Source organism: Cottoperca gobio, chromosome 23 (genome assembly GCF_900634415.1).
Source record: "Cottoperca gobio chromosome 23, fCotGob3.1, whole genome shotgun sequence".
NCBI classification, from domain to species: Eukaryota; Metazoa; Chordata; class Actinopteri; order Perciformes; family Bovichtidae; genus Cottoperca; species Cottoperca gobio.
This window is the reverse complement of record NC_041377.1, coordinates 608,512-632,179: the sequence shown is the minus strand read 5'-3', so window position 1 is coordinate 632,179 and position 23,668 is coordinate 608,512. Positions and strand designations below refer to the sequence as shown.

Genomic DNA, 23,668 nt, shown 5'->3' with positions numbered 1-23,668 from the left:
CAGTGAAAAGTGACATCAGTGTTGATGTAATTATGTTTGGTGTATTCTATAACTTATGCCATAAAGGTGTATGTCGGGTGGAGAAATTGATTTTAGGTGTTGTTATTTTAACTACATGCTTGATTCTGTCAGTTTTTCAGCCCGTCTCTCTGCCATTAGGTCATGCTGTGCCGCAGCTCTGATGCGTACAGTGGATACAGGCTCCTTGTTTTGGTTGGGCCTCAGGTAAGAACCAACCAAGCAAAGGCTTCCAAAAGGCCTTTCTCATCTTTCTACCAGAGCGTGGCGTAACCGCGGTACAGACAAAACACCAAATCCAAAGCTGATCAACATCAAAGCCGCCATTCCTCTATCTCCTCTCTGTTCTCCGCCATCACTCCTTTCACACAAACCCAACTTCAACCAACTGTTCCCTCGTCCTTTCCCCGACCTTGTATCGCTCTTTTTATCCGCTGATTATCAACGGCCGTCGCCGTTTTACCCCCCTCATCTTCTTTCTCTTTGCTCATCCCTCTTTTACTCCAGTGTGTGGGCTGCCGCTCAACAGGAGGTCGTCCACAGGTAACTCAGTGGTGCAGCCTGCAATGCTAATGCGCAGGGAAGAAGACGAAGAAGAAAGAGGAAAAAGTGGGAGAGGAAATAGGATTAGAGTGGGGTGTGGGGGGTCTAAACACACCATCATCACCATCGCAGCCTTAATCAAGCCCAGTTACATCTCAAACCAGCCTTGAATGTTTGCCGCTCGTAATAATGTGCACCTTCTGTCTAATTTGGCCATTATTCAGGCCTGTCAGACCGCAATTATTCAGAGCTTATCTCTCTCGCACACGAAATGACGTGTTTGTCACGCTTTTGCTCCGCGCAGAAACACACTCACACACACACACACACAGAGCTTTAGAAATTCCATTGATGCCTGCCTGTGATAGGACCTGCTGCCCCCATTTCACCCTCCGCCCCCCCCCCCCCCCCTCATCATTACTGCATTGATTACCTTGGTTGGCTTATCATCTACACATATTCAATCTCATCAACAGAAGCCACACACATGCACGCTGCACATTGTTTACGCGTAGATGGAGATTGCATTGTTGTTTATCCCCCGAGTTTGTTTATTCTATTGGCTGATTTGTGTTTAGTAATGTCATCTATCCCCCTCTGGACTCCAAGCCAAGCAGTGGAAAAGAAAAGAAACACAATCTCTCCATTCAGATTGGCTGAGAATAGGATGCATGATATTGGGTTTCTATGATCTTTTGTGAGCTGTAATTTGATGCCACGCAAAGTGTTTAGTGGAACAAATATAGAAACGTTGTTAAATTATATCATAAATTAGTGATCAGGAGGAAGCGGCTGAGGGAGGGAGACGCAGATATGTATGTATTAACTGCAGTGATTGGGTTACATTTGCCATAACAAGACCAATGTTCCACCGTTTTTTCTGACATCCCAATTTAGTTAGTGTTATTTGGAGAACAAACTAGCCATGTAATACACAATAAAAGTTGGAGTAATGATGTTTTTAGGCAATAAAGCCAATGGATGCGGCTGTTATTAAAGCATCTTTACAATTGCAAAACAATTCTTATCGTCTGGGAAATGCTACATTTTCCGAGGACGAGGAAATGAGGCGGTGAACAAAACTAGCCATCAGATAACGCGCCTCCTTAATTCTCTCATCCCCTGTTAAATAATATCATTATCATTGCCTAATGACGATGGTGCTGCAGTGCTTATGGAATAAGCCGATTAGGACAGAGACAAACAGCATGGGGCCAGGAAGCACGGCGAGGCCATTTACTACTTCATACAGGACAAATGAGAGTGTTCCCACCATCTTTCCTTCTCTCGTTCCCTTTTTCAATCTCACATCCACACACACACACACACACACACACACACACACACACACACACACACACACACACACACACACACACACACACACACACACACACACACACACACACACACACACACACACACACACACACACACACACCTCTTCCATCCATTTCATTTCTTCTTCTTTTTTTCTTTTTTTTTTACACCAAGTCATCATGAAGTATTTGATTTCCTCTCCTCCCTCCTCTGCCTCCTTCCCTCTCTCCATTCCACCTCCTCCTTCCTCCTCCCCCCCCCCCTCTCTCCTTTGTGCGGTGGTAATCGTAGATGCAAAGGGAAGGGGGCCGCGGGGCTCTTATCAGCCCATAACATCTGTTGGCGTGTCAGGTGATGAGATGGAGCGCTTGCGGCCTGCCGGCGGCCTGGACGGCTCCTTTAATGCAGAGAGGGGAGTGTGCAAACAAACAGCGGCTGATAGGGTCTATGCTTGTCACAATCGCTCAGGACCGTGATCTATCTTCCCCCTGCCTTTTCGCTCTCTCTTTCTTTCCCCCGCTCTCCCTCTCTGTCTCCATCTTCCCCTCTCTTACTCGAGTGCCCATGTTCTTCTTCACTTTCTCCCCAAAGAGCTCTCACTCTCCCATGCACCCGTGTTTTTATTTTTCAATCAAACCCCCTCCTTCCTTCTCCTTTCCTCATTATGTTGCTATAATTTAACCTCTTATGTTTGTTTCATGATTATGGGTGCATGCACGCCGTTGATCAGGTTGTTCTAATGGTTTTCGGGGGGGGGGGGCCTGCAAACAGAGAGGAAAGGGAAGTGGATGTCTGACAGTGAGATGTAGAAGATAAGATGGTCAGTGGGACTATCAGTGTAGCCTTACAGTACTGTTATCAGGAGCCATGCATGCTCAAAGAAAATGTTTCAGGCCTTATCAACATGCTCATTTCCACAATCATCGGCAGCATCAACAGGGCCAGCACCATCACTGGGAGCACCATCATTATCATCATCGCATCCATCATCATCACTGTCATTATTAACAGTATTGGCATTGTGACGGAGAAAACCATCAGGATAATTATCATCATTATCAAGGTCATACATTTCCCCGTCATTTACACTCAATCTAATAGTTTCAAACTCCAGACTGTCTCTGAAACATGAGGAGGTTCAGCTGCATTAAAAAAGGACCTTTGGTTTGTTTAAAATCGACAACCTTCTAATATTTAAGGCATTTAATCAAATAAATAAACTGTATTTATTAAGGATCAAACACATCAGGCAGTCGTCTGTAACCACATATAAAGTACACTATCTAAAGATTTTCAAATTAAGACATTGTTTAAGTTGTATTCATCTATTTCATGTGGTAAAATTAAGCACTTTTAAGACACCTAGTGTCTCACAATTACTTCATGATAGTGTATTTTTCACTTTTATGTATTTGATGGTTTGCTTCAAGCCATTTCAAATGCACTACAGTCAACACATCACTGGATTTACTGAAGTCACAACTGGCTCCCCGCCTCTCAAGATCTATCCGTTTCATCCCTCCGTCCAATTTCTAAAGCGGTTATCTTGTTCAGGATCGCAGGGATCTGGAGCCTTTCCCAGCATGCAATGGGTGGGAAGCGGGGTACGACCCAGACAGGTCGCAGATATATCCAACACACAGGAACAAACATTGTTGATGTTCTCAAAATGGCCACCTGATCAAGTTGTGTCATCTTGAAGAACACACACACATACACAGACACATTTATTACAGCTGGTTTGCGCGAACCATAAAAATCGAGTGAAATTAAAATGTGTTACATGATTAGCTGCAAAGCATCCGTCCATAGTTGAAAACTACAATTCTTACACTGAGCCAAAGTGCATTTCAAAACAAAATGATAAAAACTGAATCAAATTGGAACTTTAACCCGCAGCCAGCAGAAACCCTTTGCTCTCCATCCCATCCCAAATGAAATAGGATTTCATCCCCATGTCTAAGTGCTTTGCAGGGACTACATCAGCCCTGTGCTGAACTGTACTGCTCCTTCTGAAGCTACACAACTATAATGTCATTGTCAGATGGCTTGTGGCAGCAAGATCAATAGTTAGTAATTCCTTGGCTGGGGGTCTGAGAGTCCTCGCCCTCTCTCTCTGTCTGTCCCCCCCCGAGCTAGAATGTCCTCTAATGGAGCAGGCCAGATCTAATCACTGCAGTAATTGAAGTTTACTTTGAAGCTTTCAATCTAGGAGAATATTTAAAGACAAAGCCACCATGAAACACTATCTACTGTCCCAGGCCTGATGTGATCTGGATCTAGTGGCTTCTTCAATAATAGATGAGAGTCTCAAACATACTTTTATCCCTCCATTCGTCACAATTGTGCAATAGATTTGACTTAATTCAAGAGTCTGACCGTCAAGGCCAACACCAGTGCCGATATTACAGTTTGCATGATTAATGCTTCTATAAACCATTAGTCTGTTTGCACATTGAGAACAGAATGTGGAAAGAATCAAGGTACATGTTCAGGGTTTGTGAAGAGGTTTGCTGTGGCTCAGAACAATGTTTCTGAGAAAACAGGGGAAACATTACCAAAAGAAATCACAGTTTGTTTTTATCTAGACTCCATTTAGAAATGTAGATATTGTCCGAATCAAGTTAAATACAATCAGTGCGTCTTTGCAATTACCTGACAAATAACTGATTATATCCCCCCCCAAAAGAAGATTCAGAGCCCACAGGTGCATGCTGGGCGGAGCTTATGAAATGCAACATGAACAGCAGCAGCACGAGTTTGCAAAGAACCAACAACCATCAGAGCAAAAGGTAACAACCAGCAGCAAAACCATTCAGACATTCAGTGTTTATACCACTGTGACCACCATGTAAATTAAGAAAGCTTACACTACACTACACACGCAACAATCCAAGCAACATTAGGCCAGCCACAACAAGAAAGTACACTTCATATAACAATGCAATATAATTATCAGCAGCATAACAGCAATTATCAGCCAATAAATGCCAAAACATCAATCACAAGCAGATCTGAGAGACAGACATGAAGCCGCCAGAAGCACCTGCAGCGTACAAAGATTATTAAAACACACAAACAACAGCTTCAATCTGCTACAACACAGCCCATAACATTCAGGTTTCAACACAAGGTGAACCAACACTATTGTAACACACAAGATACACAACAACCAACAAGAGAAATAGCCTCAAGTGCCATATTTCATTATTATCACAATTAACAGCAACCACATGCAGCAGAAATTAGCAGCATCAGAAGCAAACGCAAAGCAAAGCCAGCACTTACCTTGCTGAAGTGAAGCGGTCATCTCCAATTGCATATCACAGCAGAATAATTGTATGAATGGACAGTGTGCAACTGACAACACACTGCTGCACAACCAATTCAGCTCATTACAGTCAATATACTCAAACATGATGTGTTTCATGTTTCACTACCAAGTAAAATCAATGGCTTTGAAGGCCTCCTAATGCACGCAAGAAGACATGCATTCAGTTAATGGTAATGCAAATACGGCACACAGCAAGATGAAAGCACTATAAAAGCAGATATTAGCACGCCAAGATATCCACAACAATCAGATATGTGAGACAAAGCAGACAGCCGCTTCAGCAGCCACGCACACCAACAGCAACTTAAGATACAAGACATGAACTCAACACAATACCTCGCTGAAGTGAAGCTTTGCTCTGTAGCATCCAAACATGACAGGTGTGAAGAACAGGCAGCGCCACGTTTACTCTTCGAAGAAGTGCTGAAGCAACATATTGAGACTGTTGGTGACTGGTTGGCTAGCTAGATTGCTAACATGCTAAAATGGACATTTGCATCCTCAGCACAAACAACAACAGACGAGACAAGATAACTGTTAGCATGTGTTAGCAAAAGCAGCTCCTACATTGCTGAAGTGAAGCTTTCATCTCTAGCATCCAAACAGGACAATAAACTCTGGTGTGAAGAGTTCCTAGCTAGCTAAAATATTAAATGGACATTTGCATCCTCAGCACCAACAATAACTTAACAGACACAACTCAAGATAACTGTTAGCATGTGTTAGCAAAAGCAGCTTCTACCTTGCTTATGTGAAGCCTAAAATCACCTTAAATGCTACATCAATATTAGCATCTCTAGCATTAAGTTTTTCCATCAAAAAGCTGCTAGCTTAGCATTGTTCATGGACAGGTGTGTTTTGATGGCAGCCAGGCTGAGCGGGCTGGACGTTGAACCGCCCTTATGCACTTTGGGTGTGTTTGATATGTTGCAGCCAGACAGAGTTTGTCATGTGACTGAGGCAGCAATATCCATCCAGATGTATCTCCATTCAGTTTAGAATAATAATAATAATAATAATAGTCTGTGATCACATCCAAAATCTTTATTTCACCTTTTTATGACAACGAAATGCAGTTATATTTCCATTTTGCTACATAAGAAAAACTAAAACACTAACTTTGCAAGCGACCCATAAAGTAATTAAAACGAGCTCCACCTTTTCCAGCTGCAACATTACAGTACTAATTATAATTCATTAGAATGATAAATACTATTCTGAAATGAGTACTTTTTGGTACTTAAAGTATATTTTGATGCTAATACTTTTGTACTTTTACTAAAGTAAGATTTTTGAAGGCAGGACTTTTAAGATACTTCTTCCTCTGCCAGTCCAACAAATCATTATCTTCCAAATTCTGCTCTTTAAATATGAAATGCCAAACATCTGTGTGCACTTTGACTGAATGACTCCTGCTTGGTGTGTTAGCTCCATTGCTACGTTGTGCGAGATGCGAGATGCAAGTTGCGTCGGTGGTTGTGTCGGTGGCTTCTTTTCCCGGCAGTGGCTCTCTGATTGATAGGCCTGAGCACAGAGGGGCAGTGGGAGATGAAGAGAGGTCTGATAGCAGGCCGCGAGATACTCCCTGATTCACTGTGTGTCAGATACTGATAACACCGAAGGCTCAGAGAGAGAGAAAGGCAGAGAGGGAAGTAAGACGAGAAATAAGGGCCTACATGAATACTTGGAAGGGACGAGGAGGAAGAGAGAGGAGGAAGAGATGCTTTAGATGTCACGTCAGAGGAGAGTGTGGAGTATGGGATTGTGGCCGGTAGCTTATTTCATCACAATGACAAATCGAGGTGTGAGTCCCATTGCTCTCGACTTCACGTCGTCAGGCGGACAAACCTCCTCACAACATGATCTTCCTCCTCCGTCTCTCCTTTTTTTGACTCTCCATCGCTCTTTCTCATCTATTTATTTGTCTCTGCGTGTGTGTCCGTGTCCCGCTTTTTATTAATAACTATCTGTGGGAGATGAAATAAAGGTGGTGTTTTTTTATTTTTATGTGGTTGGCGTGGTCACAGTGCTGCCAATGTAATGTATGTCTTCCGATAGCACTTTGAGGAGGAAAAAATGGAGTGCACCTTCCTCTCCTCTTTCTGCAGCTTCAGTGTATCAATAGCATCACCCCCCCCCCCCCCATTTCTTCTTTCTCTCTCTCTTCTGTCGCAATCTATCCACTTTCCCATTTTTTTTTCTCAGATGCCCCGACCTTATCTATCCATTTTATCTCCCTCCAGTTTTCGGCGCCATTTCTCCTCTTCTTCGCCTGTCGCTCACCCTGGTGTCACCAGGTTTTCTGTCGCCGGGGGAAGAAAGCAAAAAGGTTTCACGAGGAAGCCAACTGAGTCAGGAGGTCACTGATGACCCGCATGCACAGTGCACCTGATGGTCACGAGTCATTTAGTTTTCAAAACAGATGAACATTTTTGAGGTGTACCCGTCCGTCACTCTGGTAATCTCACTCAGACGTCTGATCGATGCCGTGAATGCGTGAGGCAGCGTTCTACAAAGGACAGCCATTCCTGAGCGTGTCACATGCTCCTCTCCACACCGGCAAGGTAGAACAGCGAGCTCGCCATGACGCCACGTGGTTTTAACCTCATGACATCGTATGTGTCGCCGGCTCAAACTCTGTGTGACCCTCACTGAACAAGGTGTCTGCAGTAGTGTGTGTCTGCTGTAGTGTGTGTCTGCTGTAGTGTGTGTCTGCAGTAGTGTGTGTCTGCAGTAGTGTGTGTCTGCTGTAGTGTGTGTCTGCTGTAGTGTGTGTCTGCTGTAGTGTGTGTCTGCAGAAGTGTGTGTCTGCTGTAGTGTGTGTCTGCGCACGTCCTCCTGCAACAGTACAGCACATGAAGGTTATTGAAAAGTCTTGAATCTTGAATTTTCCATAGATTCATTCATGGAAAATAAAAGTGCATCGAGACCTTTTGAGGTTACATTTAGTTTCAGGGTCACATTACATGAAAGTTATTGGAAAAACATGAAGTATTGAATCTTGAATCTTTAATTTGACATAAATATATTGAGCTGAGACTCCTGTAACACACAATGTGCACACATCTGTACTCAGACTGCTTTGTTTTTATGCACAACGAAAGATAAACCAGTGAAATCAACACAGAAAATTGAATTGAATCTGATTTTGGGGGGAAATCTGGTTATTTGATTGAGCCATAAAGGGATAAACCACCGTTTCACAAACACCTCAGCGTCTCACAGTTTGTAGCAAAGGGAGATGCTGAAAGAATCCAACAAGCCTTCACTTTTAACCTGCCAGAGAGGAGCACAAGAGATATTAATAACAACGTCCCTGCATCTTATATGACACATGTGCTTCCAGTCGCAGTGGCTGGTCTCAGCTGCAGAAATGTGTTCTAGTTACATTGATGTTCAGAAAGGAAACTTTCCTTTCATCTGGACTCTGCAGAAGGAACATTAGTTTAAAGTAGAAAACGTGGATGAACATATTTTCAGGATTTGGTTTCAGGTTGGAAAGAGGATTCCATTAAACCAGTGAAACTCACACATGTGGAGAAATTGTCCACAAGATCCTTTTTTTCTTTATGTCAACCATTGAGCGTGAACGCCTCACAAAGCTCCTGTTATCTATCAGCAGAAAGAAGAAGCAGCTCTGTACCCAAGATTCTGTTGAAATTACATCTAATGACCAACCGGCTCAGATTATGATTTTTTATTTATCATTCAGGGACCATTGTGTGCGGCTTAAACGCTGCGTGGACTTAAAATATGATATCAAATTTTGCCTTCTTAAAGATTCTACTTTGGTAATCATTATATATGGATTGAGTTACACACAGGGGATTTCAGGATGTGCATTCAACTCCTGCTTTAAACCACTTAATATCCGCTCCATTTAAAGTGTAGCGCAGGTCCACTGTTGAATATCCCTTTGCCAATATACTGGGAGAGTGTTTGTACGCTGCATGTGGTTTTATGAATATGATCCAGCTTGTTTTATTACATCGTTATTGATCAAGTGATTCTGTGGTAGGCCTTTATCTTTACATCTACGTTCAACTAGTTTGAAATGTGACTTTTTTAGACATCTTCAGTGCATGTTATTGATGTTTCAATGGCTATTCTTCTGCTTTTCGTTGAAATATAGTCATTTATAAGTTATTGGAAAGACAGTAATATATAGACTTTCACTTCCAGACGTCTTATGACCAGCATCTAAATACCTTCAGACCTGTAATTATTTGGAATTTCAATGAGAAAAATATCCCAAAGTAGATTTAGTAGTTGGTAATTGACATCTGCCATCCATGATGCATTGGTACCAGCTTTCAGAAACTCATTTAGATTGAATCCTGCCAACAGATATTGGTTATAAAGTCCATACGGGGGGTGAGCTCCCAGTACAAGACCAGTGCAGTCCAGTGTGGCGGCTGCAGCCCGGAGGATGTGCTCTGTGTTTAGCATCGATCAGCAGGAGACGCAGGTCTGACTCCCGGCCCGGTGTTGTGTTGGCCTGCCCTAATTGTTGTAATGAATGTGATTAGGTGCTATCTGAGGGATCGCAGTGCCTGGCCCTCTGCCCTCCTTTCCTTATCTCCCAATGCTTCCTGGGCCCTCTGCAGAGTGGACCAATAATGCATCAGAATGGGGGGGAGATGGACTGACAGGCCTAAAGATGGAGAGGTTACCAGACTCTCACATACACCAGCAGCAGAATACACATGCTGCTTATTTATAGAGGTGGAAACATTTCACTCATTTATATCCGTATTTGAGAAATTGAGAATTTGGACGTGCTGTTTCTAAGTTACTAATTCAGAGGTACGTCCAGCAGTTATATCTGCGACTTGACTTGTGCAGGTCACATGTTGGTTGTTGGAGGCCTGAAGAGACGAGCACATGGAAGAATTCAGCAGCGCAACACTGCCATCGTGTGGAGGGAGAGAGTCTTACAGGGAGACGCAGCAGAGGCTTCAGTGGGTTAGGGTTAGGGTTAGGGTTAGGGTTAGGGTTAACCTGAGGGTTCGACGTCTGCACATCTGATTTGACGAGGATTTCAGCGGCTTCATCTATGAATATATATATATATATATATATATATATATAGGGTGAACCTGCACTTCCTCTCCAGTCAGAGACATCTTTCATCTTTTCTCACGTATTTCTTCACATATTTAATCAAATTTTTTGGGGCCAAACATCAATTTATAAAGAAAACAATGAAGGAAAAGAGAAACATACTCGGACATACTAATAAACTGGCCGTTGCACAAAGTAATGGCCAATATCACTCGGTGAAGGGCGACAAAGACAGAAAAAGAAGTCTTAAACACTTTCACGTCTGGTTTTAAACTATACATCCAGACGTCTTTTCACCTGCAGATCACCACACTGAACAGCATCTAAATACCTGTCTGTACTTTACTTGGAGTTACATTCAGGAAGGTGTGCAGTTTAACTCTAATGTAATCCTGTGAAATACAAAGTGATCCTGGTATATAACTTTATGAACGTCTGAGCGGCATGATATACAATATCTGGGCTGCATTTCTGTGACTCAGTTTGGTAATACTGCTCCTATGATACATGTGTTTTACATATATTTCACATCTGGAACATGTTGGGCCTGAATATGCATGAGAAGAGATGGATAACTCTGACGTATCTGTATTCTCCATGCGGCGCTGCACAATCTAACAGCCTAAAGGCCTCATTAATAAAAATGGCTTCATTTAAACTTCATTTTCAATTCCTTCTCAAAATAAGTTTTCTAATTATGAGAGGACACCTGGTCCGTGCAGTCGCACCGTTTCTGTCAATGAATTAAACATCCATCAGGAATGTGAGCGTTTGTCCGTCAGCTCTGTCACACGTTGAATCACCAGCTGATCAAGCCGTTCTCTCTTCTAACTCCACGCCGTGTGCTGCACGCGCTGGCTTTATCATCGCTGCTGGATAACTTTAATTACTGCTTCTTTTGTATTATTAATGATGAATGTGTGGCTAGTGAAATATATAGGATTATAGGTTAGGTTGTTGTGGTAGGATTTTATAGAGAACATATGAATACAGAAGTGCCTTAAAAGCACATTTACAGCAGCACTATATGAGTTTTAGTCACAGGAGTTACTAATACATGCATTTCCAGTTCACTTCAGTCACTAACATGAAGCACATGAAACATCAGAAATGCACACCCTCTGTGTTTCACATATTAAGTTTATTCTCAACATAATTATTCCCTGCACACATCATTTTATATTTCCTCCCTCAAGTATTCCCCCAAACACTTCCCACTGCTTCAAATGTCAAAAAGCATCTTATGGTATTAATAACTCAATACATGCAAAATAAATAAATAATAAAAATAAACAAACAAACAACAACAATAAACAATAAATAAATAAATAAATAAATAAATAAATAAATAATAAATAAATAAATAAATAAATAAATAATAATAATATATGTAGGAGGAGAGTCTTAAATGTAAAACAGAGAGTCTTAAATGTAACATAATATTAAATGATCTGACCCCAAACGGATTTGAATTTCTGCAACGAAAACTTTATTTTCTATAATATTTTTAAAAAAAAAACATAATCATCCACATCCATCACATAGAAGAATGTTCTGATCCAGAAACACACACTCCTAACTAACAGGCTCCTCTGTGGCCTCCTGCCGCCTCCTTCCATCTCCTCCATCATACACACGTTTATCCTAAAGAGGGCAGTGTGACACAACAAATACCCTGCAGTCCTCCCTCGTCTCACGTCGAGCAGGTGCATTACTGCGTGTGTTTAGACTTCTTTATTAAATAAAGACAGAAAGCTGTGAACGTGCTGCACAGATGTTCAGTATGTCACATCCTGAGATCCATGATCACATGTGTTCCTGCGAGTCTATCGACAGTTACAGTGATGCTGCTGATTACAGCTTCAACACATTGATCATAAGCCCCCGCCCCTCCGCCTTGGGGTGATGCTATTAATTACAGCAAATGCTGCAGAGCTTTCATATCATCAGAGGCCGCTGCCAATCGTTGGGATAACAGCGTGCAATGTAAATGAGTGTAATGGTGAAGGTCAGTGTGTCTCGCTCACTGGATCTGATAAACAACGTGGCAGAGTTTCAGTTTTATGAAGCTAAAAGTTGAAACAGTTGGAGAAGCTGCACCAGTTCCACTTATTTCATATTAGCCAATATGAAAGGCATCATTAAATGTTGATTTGCAGTGTAAACAGGTGAGTGTTCAGTCTGCAGAAGGTGTGCAGACTTCCTGCTGACCGGACATCAACGTGGAGCTCGTTCCACCGTTCTAGAAACAGTTTTATTTGAGGCGTATCTGGGTTCCACTCGCAGCGAGCCGATTGGCCGACGCAGAGCCTTTTTATTAAATGTTAATATTCCATGATGACAGCCTTGCTCATTGGTAAGCAGACCCATCATCCTGCACTGTGCTGAATCACGCAGTGTCAAATTAAAGGAGGTCGTTTGTGAGAGACGACACATCACGCGGCCTTCACTGCACATAAAAGCAGTTATGGGAGGTTATACAGCGTTATGAGCCTGTGATGTCTTCATGTTCCTTCTTCAGTCCTCTTCTGACGGGCTGTAATCCTTCTGCACCTCCTCTGATCTGCCGTCCCTCACCTGAGACACCGCTGAGTCTCCACATCCTGTTTGTCTTTGCAGCTGCACAATAAGACGGGACTCGGGAAGTTTAAGGGGAAGTGAGTTTTAACAGGACGTTGTTGAGGCTCAAAGCGACTCAATACCTCCATCGTGTGGCGGAGATATGAAGTTGAAGCTCTTGTTTTAGAGAATAAAAGTATTCTTTCTGATATTCTGTGTTTGTCAAGCCTCCTTTATGAAGGGGGGGGGGGGGGGGGGGGGCTATTCTGGGCTAATGGTGCGATGAACTGATGCACAAAGCAGTCAGGTAGGTCAGAGAGGCGTCTGCCATCTCTCATGTGTTTCTGGTTGCGTGTGAAACGGCGAGATTTGATATTTTCTAAAGGTTTCTCCTTCCTGGGAAAGATTATCACGACTCAACTAAAATAATGACCTGTAATGATCCATAATGATAATAGAGGCAGCCATCTTCTCTCTGCTTCTGCTCCTCGTCTGCAGCGTGAGGCTCAGAAGTATTATTATTATTATGAATGTTGGATTTGATCCCTGAGTTTAACTTGCACTACATTGTGTTTAGATTCTCTTCCTCTTCTTTATTTAATTAGCATTGTTGTAATTTACCGTAAGATGTTCATTGCCAACGACTGCGCCTCTGTTATTGTTGAGTGTATGATAAAGAACTTGAATTGTCTCCGATGCAGAATGTAGAATTATAGAAATGAAAACATTGATTGTTCTTTTCATCATAATCTCTAACAGTTCCCTGATTGCACCGACACGCACAGACCTTGATACGACACAAAGACATTAAGTTTTAAGTTTTAAGGTTTACTTTAGTTTCATTTCTATTTTTTCATTTTGGCACCTTCAAAAGTTGGATGTACTGCTGCTGGGGAGTAACAGATCATCAGATCTGATGGACACATGCTTGATTATGTCTTTAAATATAGTCATTTTCAATTTAGGAAACAATTTTCTATCATGATGACCGATAATATTGTCAGGATGGAAAGTTCATTTTATTTACAGTTCAAATATTATAGAGAAAGAATTATAGATGAGCAACTCCGTTTGTTTGTGGCTGCTTCCATTTTATTTTGTGTGTGTCAGTGTGTGTGTGTTAGTGTGTGTCTGTGTCAGTGTGTGTCTGTGTGTGTCTGTGTGTCTGTGTGTGTGTGTCAGTGTGTGTCTGTGTGTGTCAGTGTGTGTGTGTTAGTGTGTGTGTGTTAGTGTGTGTCAGTGTCTGTGTGTGTGTCAGTGTCTGTGTGTGTCATTGTGTGTGTGTCTGTCTGTGTCAGTGTGTGTCAGTGTCTGTGTGTGTCAATGTGTGTGTGTTAGTGTGTGTGTGTCAGTGTGTGTGTGTGTGTGTCAGTGTCTGTGTGTGTCATTGTGTGTGTGTCAGTATCTGTGTGTGTCATTGTGTGTGTGTTAGTGTGTGTCAGTGTCTGTGTGTGTCTGTCTGTGTCAGTGTGTGTCTGTCTGTGTCTGTGTGTGTCATTGTGTGTGTGTGTCTGTCTGTCTGTGTTAGTGTGTGTGTGTCTGTCTGTGTTAGTGTGTGTGTGTATATGTGTGTCATTGTGTGTGTGTGTGTGTGTGTCTGTCTGTGTGTGTTAGTGTGTGTGTCATTGTGTGTGTGTGTGTGTGTCTGTCTGTCTGTGTTAGTGTGTGTGTGTGTGTGTGTGTGTGTGTGTGTCTGTCTGTCTGTGTTAGTGTGTGTGTGTGTATATGTGTGTCATTGTGTGTTAGTGTGTGTGTGTATGTGTATGTGTGTCTGTTTCAGTGTGTGTGTGTATATGTGTGTCATTGTGTGTTAGTGTGTGTGTGTATGTGTATGTGTGTCTGTTTCAGTGTGTGTGTGTATATGTGTGTCATTGTGTGTTAGTGTGTGTGTGTATGTGTATGTGTGTCTGTTTCAGTGTGTGTGTGTATATGTGTGTCATTGTGTGTTAGTGTGTGTGTGTATGTGTATGTGTGTCTGTTTCAGTGTGTGTGTCAGTGTCTGTATGTGTCATTGTGTGTATGTGTGTGTTAGTGTGTGTCTGTGTCTGTCATTGTGTGTGTGTCTGTTTCAGTGTGTATGTGTATGTGTGTGTGTCATTGTGTGTATGTGTCATTGTGTGTCTGTGTCAGTGTGTGTCTGTGTGTGTGTGTGTGTGTGTGTCATTGTGTGTGTGTGTGTGTGTGTATGTGTCAGTGTGTGTCTGTGTCAGTGTGTGTCTGTGTGTATGTGTCAGTGTGCGTCTGTGTCAGTGTGTGTCTGTGTGTGTGTGTGTGTCATTGTGTGTGTGTGTGTGTCTGTGTCAGTGTGTGTCTGTGTGTGTTTGTGTCAGTGTGTGTCTGTGTCAGTGTGTGTCTGTGTCAGTGTGTGTCTGTGTGTGTCTGTGTGTGTCTGTGTCAGTGTGTGTCTGTGTCAGTGTGTGTCTGTGTGTGTCTGTGTGTGTCTGTGTCAGTGTGTGTCTGTGTCAGTGTGTGTCTGTGTGTGTCTGTGTCAGTGTGTGTCTGTCAGTGTGTGTCTGTGTGTGTCTGTGTCGGTGTGTGTCTGTGTCAGTGTGTGTCTGTGTGTGTCTGTGTGTGTCTGTGTCAGTGTGTGTCTGTGTCAGTGTGTGTCTGTGTCAGTGTGTGTCTGTGTCGATGTGTGTCTGTGTCAGTGTGTGTCTGTGTGTGTTTGTGTCAGTGTGTGTCAGTGTGTGTCTGTGTCGGTGTGTGTCTGTGTCGGTGTGTGTCTGTGTCGGTGTGTGTCTGTGTCAGTGTGTGTCTGTGTCAGTGTGTGTCTGTGTGTGTTTGTGTCAGTGTGTGTCTGTGTCAGTGTGTGTCTGTGTCGGTATGTGTCTGTGTGTGTCTGTGTGTGTCTGTGTCAGTGTGTGTCTGTGTCAGTGTGTGTGTGTGTGTGTCTGTGTGTGTCTGTGTGTGTTTGTGTCAGTGTGTGTCTGTGTCAGTGTGTGTCTGTGTCGGTGTGTGTCTGTGTCAGTGTGTGTCTGTGTGTGTCTGTGTCAGTGTGTGTCTGTGTCAGTGTGTGTCTGTGTCGATGTGTGTCTGTGTCAGTGTGTGTCTGTGTGTGTTTGTGTCAGTGTGTGTCTGTGTCGGTGTGTGTCTGTGTCGGTGTGTGTCTGTGTCAGTGTGTGTCTGTGTCAGTGTGTGTCTGTGTGTGTTTGTGTCAGTGTGTGTCTGTGTCAGTGTGTGTCTGTGTCAGTGTGTGTCTGTGTCGGTGTGTGTGTGTGTGTGTGTGTCTGTGTCAGTGTGTGTGTGTCTGTGTCGGTGTGTGTCTGTGTGTGTCTGTGTGTGTTTGTGTGTGTCTGTGTGTGTCTGTGTCAGTGTGTGTCTGTGTCAGTGTGTGTGTCTGTGTCAGTGTGTGTCTGTGTCAGTGTGTGTCTGTGTCTGTCAGTGTGTGTCTGTGTGTGTCTGTGTGTGTCTGTGTGTGTCTGTGTCAGTGTGTGTCTGTGTCAGTGTGTGTGTGTGTGTGTGTCAGTGTGTGTGTGTCTGTGTCGGTGTGTGTCTGTGTGTGTCTGTGTGTGTTTGTGTCAGTGTGTGTCTGTGTCAGTGTGTGTCTGTGTCTGTGTGTGTCTGTGTGTGTCTGTGTGTGTCTGTGTGTGTTTGTGTCAGTGTGTGTCTGTGTCAGTGTGTGTGTCTGTGTCAGTGTGTGTCTGTGTCAGTGTGTGTCTGTGTGTGTCGGTGTGTGTCTGTGTGTGTCTGTGTGTGTCTGTGTGTGTCTGTGTCAGTGTGTGTCTGTGTCAGTGTGTGTGTGTGTGTGTGTGTCTGTGTCAGTGTGTGTGTGTCTGTGTCGGTGTGTGTCTGTGTGTGTCTGTGTGTGTTTGTGTCAGTGTGTGTCTGTGTCAGTGTGTGTGTCTGTGTCTGTGTGTGTCTGTGTGTGTCTGTGTGTGTCTGTGTGTGTTTGTGTCAGTGTGTGTCTGTGTCAGTGTGTGTCTGTGTCATTGTGTGTCTGTGTCTGTCAGTGTGTGTCTGTGTGTGTCTGTGTCAGTTTGTGTGTGTCTGTGTCAGTGTGTGTCTGTGTCGGTGTGTGTCTGTGTCAGTGTGTGTCTGTGTGGGTCTGTGTGTGTCTGTGTGTGTTTGTGTCAGTGTGTGTCTGTGTCAGTGTGTGTCTCTGTCAGTGTGTGTGTCTGTGTCAGTGTGTGTCTGTGTCAGTGTGTGTCTGTGTGTGTCTGTGTGTGTTTGTGTCAGTGTGTGTCTGTGTCAGTGTGTGTCTCTGTCAGTGTGTGTGTCTGTGTCAGTGTGTGTGTGTCTGTGTCGGTGTGTGTCTGTGTGTGTCTGTGTGTGTTTGTGTCAGTGTGTGTCTGTGTCAGTGTGTGTGTCTGTGTCAGTGTGTGTCTGTGTGTGTCTGTGTGTGTCTGTGTGTGTCTGTGTGTGTTTGTGTCAGTGTGTGTCTGTGTCAGTGTGTGTGTCTGTGTCAGTGTGTGTCTGTGTCTGTCAGTGTGTGTCTGTGTGTGTCTGTGTCAGTTTGTGTGTGTCTGTGTCAGTGTGTGTCTGTGTCGGTGTGTGTCTGTGTCAGTGTGTGTCTGTGTGGGTCTGTGTGTGTCTGTGTGTGTTTGTGTCAGTGTGTGTCTGTGTCAGTGTGTGTCTCTGTCAGTGTGTGTGTCTGTGTCAGTGTGTGTCTGTGTCTGTGTGTGTCTGTGTGTGTCTGTGTGTGTTTGTGTCAGTGTGTGTCTGTGTCAGTGTGTGTCTCTGTCAGTGTGTTTGTCTGTGTCAGTGTGTGTCTGTGTCAGTGTGTGTCTGTGTGTGTTTGTGTCAGTGTGTGTCTGTGTCAGTGTGTGTCTCTGTCAGTGTGTGTGTCAGTGTGTGTCTGTGTCAGTGTGTGTGTCTGTGTCAGTGTCTGTGTCAGTGTGTGTCTGTGTCAGTGTGTGTCTGTGTCAGTGTGTGTCTGTGTCAGTGTGTGTGTGATAGAACACATTTCTATAATCCAATGTATACGTCACTGATTACAAACACTGCCACGTCGTCAGTATTCAGACTGTGTGTGTGTGTGTGTGTGTGTGTGTGTGTGTGTGTGTGTGTGTGTGTGTGTGTGTGTGTGTGTGTGTCGGCTCATTTCTTAATTAAACACTGGAACTTGAAACTGATGAGAGTCGGTCAGAAAGCAGAACACAAAATGTTCTGACCACATTTCATCACCTTGAACTCACAACGTCTGTACGAGCTGTGCAACACAAAGATGGTTCACAAGTTAAACAGCAGCGATGGAATACAGTTACTGCCAAAATGCAGCAAAGTGCAATTGAAGTATAACGCTGGGATTCCTCCTGTGCATTGGACACAATGTGACCCTCTGACAGGTCTTGTGTGGCAGCAGGAGAAACGACACAAAAGAAGTCCCATTAATGAGGCAGGGTGAGGCATGGGATGAGCCCGCAACACATTCTGTGGAGGGAAAGTGTCAATGAGCTGGATGGAGAGCGCAGATGCATGCTGGACTGTGAGCTGTCGATAGACACCTCGACAAGCAGTTGTCTTGTCTCTGTGCATAACAAGCTGTGGAGCCTCACCTCTTCCCCCCCTTTCCAGCTCCCCTTGGCCCCTGGCTGGGCCTGCTGTCTGGGGCCTCGGTGCCTGAAATCCCAGTAATAACGGTCACATTGATCTCTGAGCCTGGGATGCCCAATTACAGAGTCCATAGAATCTAATGAGGAGAAATCGCTCCGGTGGCAATTACTGGAGCTGTATAGCGCCACGGAACTGAGATGGAGAGCTGCGAACACAGGGAAGTGCAAGGGAGACAAATAAAGAGTGCTGCTATTACTACTGCACACACACGTAAACACATGTAGGTCATTCAAATGTGGAATTAGTGCAATCGATACGAGAATAAAATATATATATAGTTTAACTCTATAAAATTAATACCTCTGGAGTATTTGTTGGTACTGTAAGTGTGCAAGTGTGTGAAGTCCAATTTAATTCCATCTCTTATAGAGTACAGATGCTGTATAAGCAGGGCCGTACACCATGGAGGACGCCAAGGTTTTATTTCTTATTTAGGCGTCCTGAGATGAAGTTTTTACATTCAATGTCACAAATATTAATATAAATATAAATAAATGTTTTTCCAAGGCTGATTATGACAAAAGTGCATTATGTGATATTTACTTTGTCTATGTACCCCTGGTATACACAGTCATGTGTGTCTTTAATGTATGTTATGTGATGCATTTTATGCATCACATAATTATGTTTTCTTGAGTATAAAAATAAGAAATAAAAATGCACGTGCAACACGCGACCACCAGGGGGCGCCACACATCCTGTTTACAGTGTAGTTCATGATGTGTTATTTACAGTGGAAAAAGCCATGTTGTGTTTAAAATAAATATTAAATATTATTATTAAATCATTATATTAAATAATAAAGTAAAAAACTTTTAAAAAACAAAACAAAAAACTGCAGGGCGGTGCTACAGTCACGTGACAGAAGACACTCCCTCCAACAAATGAAACGCACCCTTGGAGCGAGGCGAGCAAATTAATTACTTAAAAAAAAAAAAAGTTCCTTTGTGTTGTGCTGTTTTTATTTTGCATTCATTTTAACTCTACCAAAAAAATACTTGGTGCTAGCAATGCTGTCGTGTTAGCATTCAGCTAGCTAACCTGCAGCCAACATGTTGCTCCATCTCTCCACCTGTGTCACCTCAAACTACAGGCCTCGCGCTGGAGGTTCTTACTCCTGGGGACCAACTCCTGAAACTCCCCCAAAGGATTCCCTCCCAGTTCTTCACTTCACCAAGGTACCAGCTGCTGACATGTGCGTCCATATTGATTCAGCTGCTGTTTTGTGCTAATGGCTAATTTCTTGTAGCGTTATTTACAAGAGTCCATTTATTGTTGAGGTTTCTCCTTTTGCTGATGGTTGCTGTATTGCACGTTTGTATTAATGCATTTCAAACTGTTTACTTATTTAGTGGTGAAATATGAATTCTCATGGTTGAGTGCAAACTCTGCTTACTGCTGAAGTAGATGGTGATGTGCTTTTTGGATGTATAATAAGTCTGTTTTGCACACATGCATGTCAAGTATCTTTTATTACTGGTTCCATGCAAAACATACATATGTAGTCATATTCACATGTGCTTTACACAAGAACATTCATTCCTGCCATGACTCCATTTAGCTACTCCAGCCATGAGTTGTTGTGATATTAATATGCACAAGTAAAGATGTATATCATCAGAGCTGCTGCAGGTGCTCACTAGATACTATATTCCTCATAACTCTGTGCTTTTAGGGAGCGATGCTTATTATTGTCATTCCTCTATTTCTGCTGTGTTGGGTTTGATGCATACTGGAGGTCAAGAATCAACATGCAGTGTATTCACTGAGGTAAATGTCCCACGTGTGAGATGCTGGACTAAATGGAGAGAGTTTTACCTTTGCCACAGGCAGCTCCTCTCTGTCAATCTCCTGCGCTGTTGCAGAAGGTTAGAGGACAGTGGGTGGGTGCCTTTAAAGTCAAACAATTAAAGCAAAGGATGTGGATTTGTACGTCACCTTGCACACCTGCTGAACACTTCTCATATGAGGTTGTGAAATTATCTTTTGGGTTATTTTATACCAACTGTACAAGATCTCCCTGTTCATGTCACGGCTTCTCTGAAAGATATCACTCGGAGAGAAGACCTTGAAGTCGACATGCTGTAGTACAAATCTCTGTATGGAATAAAAGCACTGAATGTACAGTTCATGAACAGTGAAACACAGACGCACACACACAGACACACAGACACACAGAGACAGACAGAGACACACAGAGACACACAGAGACACAGACACACACAGACACACAGACACACAAAGACACACAGAGACACACAGACACACAGAGACAGACACACAGAGACACACAGAGACACACAGAGACACACAGAGACACAGACACACACAGACACACAGACACACAAAGACACACAGAGACACACAGAGACATACAGACACACACAGAGACACAAAGACACACAGACACACACAGACACACACAGACACACACATAGACACACAGAGACGCAGACACACACAGACACACACAGAGACGTAGGCACACATAGACACACACAGACACAGACGCAGACACACACAGACAGAGATGTACGCACACACAGACACACACAGAGACGCAGACACACACAGACACACACAGAGACACACAGACACACACACAGAGACACACACAGACACACACAGAGACACAGACACACACAGACACACACACACACTTACAGAGACAGACGCAGACACACACAGACACACACAGAGACGTACAGACACACAGACACACACAGAAACGCAGACACACACACAGACACAGACACACACAGACACACACAGAGACACACAGTGACACATACACGGACACACAAACAGACACAGACACACACACACACACACACAGTGAAACCCACACACACACACACACACAGACATACACAAAGACACACACACACACACAGACACACACACACAAAGTGAAACACACACACACACACACAGACATACACACACACACACACACACACACAGACAGACACACACACACACAGAGACACACACAGACACACACACAGAGACACACACAGAGACACACACACACACAGACAGACACACACACACAGAGACACACACAGAGACACAGAGACACACACACACACACACACACACACACACACACACACACAGAGACACACACAGAGACACACACAGAGACACACACACCTGTCTGTCTGGTTGGAACACGTCTCTTCTCACCCTTCTGTATCAGAACATCACTTCCTGCAGAGCCGCTAACTTCTGCAGGATTGTTTATTACCGGCCAATCAAACCTCAAGCTCGTAGAGTCTAGTCTTAAAATGTGGCCTCATGTCGGATCAGACTAAACTACATTTATGGCCACTGTCGGATTAGACTCTCTCTCTGATGTCTTTCATTCTTGCAGTTACTAAACGCATGTTGAACATCCACCAGTTAGAGCCTCCAGTCTCCCGCCTCCTGCCTGAGGATGCTGGTCAGCACGGAGGCCTTCGCAACCGCCTCGTCCTCCACTGTGACACGCGCAGCACGCGGGATGAAAAGGAATCGTTGTGTCTGATCCTTATTTTCATTCCCAACACCCCGTATGTATTACATCACAGCGTTAGTGTGCGGATATCATGTCGTCTGATCCCAGCGTATGTGTAACACTGGAGTGTAGGCCGGCTGTATCCCTTTCAGGTTGTGCGTTTAAAGACTGCAGTCCAGTAAAGCAGCACACACTGAAGCGAGTGTTGACGGTGCGGTTGTAATGCGATACATTGCAGGGTGTAGTTGTGTTGTGTACACACGCATTACAGCAGGCGCTGGTAGTAATAGACTGTGTCATCCTTTACAACCCGCTCATTCATTTTCTATTAGCATCTCTGTCTGGTGGAGCGAGCTGTCTGCACATCTAACCAGGACTCTATTCCACAAACTATTCCCTTTTACTCTCCCACACCCTGCTTTATTTCTTATAGATCTTCTATAATCTTTCCTCTTTTCACTCGCTGCATCTTGGCTGCTGTGTAACTTTAATATCTGGGTTTAGAACAAGGACAGAGGCAGCAGCTCGGTGACAGTCAGACATCGGGGAGCAACACAAACACCCTTCAAAGCTCTTTTTATGTGTAAGCGAGGGATGAGAGAGAACCAGCGCATAGACACAGCCATGAGAGGGTCTGGTTTAGGCTTTGGCGAACAGAGGCTGTAGCTTTCATTAGACTAAACTCACACACACACACACACACACACGCATCAATGTTGTTAGCTAAGAGGTAGCGAGGTGTGGAGAGAAGGGTGGAGAGGTTACAAGATAATCAACACTCCCTCTCCACCGTAAACCCACACAATAAAGACTTGACATCAATATGCCAGTGCAGTCATCACCACAATAGCGCCTGGCACCGAAGGGGGAAAGGGCCTGCACAGTACATCCGCACTGATTAAACCATGATGAGTGTGTGTGTGTCTGTGTGTGCATGGATGTTCTCTGAAATGCAGCATAGAGTTTGACTACTTTTAATTAGCAGAGAAGAGTTTGGCTGTCCTTTTTTGTTTTGTGCTTCTGTGCAAGTGCATGACGTGTCTCAACGTAAGAGACGAATGCACTGAGCCGAGTCCAGATGCATGATGCTGTTAACATCACGTCTCTGTTGGACTCACACACTGTTGGTGCGGTGTTTAAAGGGTATCGGCACTAATACTGAAACCTGAGCACTAATGTGAGCGTGGATTGTTAAAGTGAATCACAATTCTAAAATGATTTATATAATTAAAAGTGATGTGTGGCAAAATAATACACCATGTATACATGTAGCTCACATGTTATAAAATGATTTGTTTCACATATTCATTCATGTATTCACATCATATACATTCAATTCAACAGCTTTTATTTTATTGTAATATCTGTAAACTGTGTGTTACCATTTTTATTTTTTAAACTAGGTGGGTAAGAGACACACGCACACAGAGAGAGAGAGAGACACACGCACACGCACACAGAGAGAGAGAGAGACACACACACACGCACACAGAGAGAGAGACACACGCACACGCACACAGAGAGAGAGAGAGACACACACACACGCACACAGAGAGAGAGACACACACACACGCACACAGAGAGAGAGAGAGACACACGCACACAGAGAGAGAGAGAGAGACACACGCACACAGAGAGAGAGAGAGACACACGCACACAGAGAGAGAGAGAGACACACACACACGCACACAGAGAGAGAGACACACACACACGCACACAGAGAGAGAGAGAGACACACACACACGCACACAGAGAGAGAGAGACACGCACACGCACAC

General features: G+C 43.7%; 1 long non-coding RNA gene across 1 annotated transcript in view; it reads left to right on the top strand.

The window, feature by feature from the left end:
* Positions 1–19,326: 19,326 nt before the first annotated feature.
* LOC115028427 (uncharacterized) overlaps positions 19,327–23,668 on the top strand; it is a 92,158-nt gene continuing 87,816 nt past the window's right edge. The window contains exon 1 of the long non-coding RNA XR_003834560.1: positions 19,327–19,569. This is a non-coding gene — a long non-coding RNA (uncharacterized LOC115028427). The remainder of the gene's footprint in view (positions 19,570–23,668) is intronic.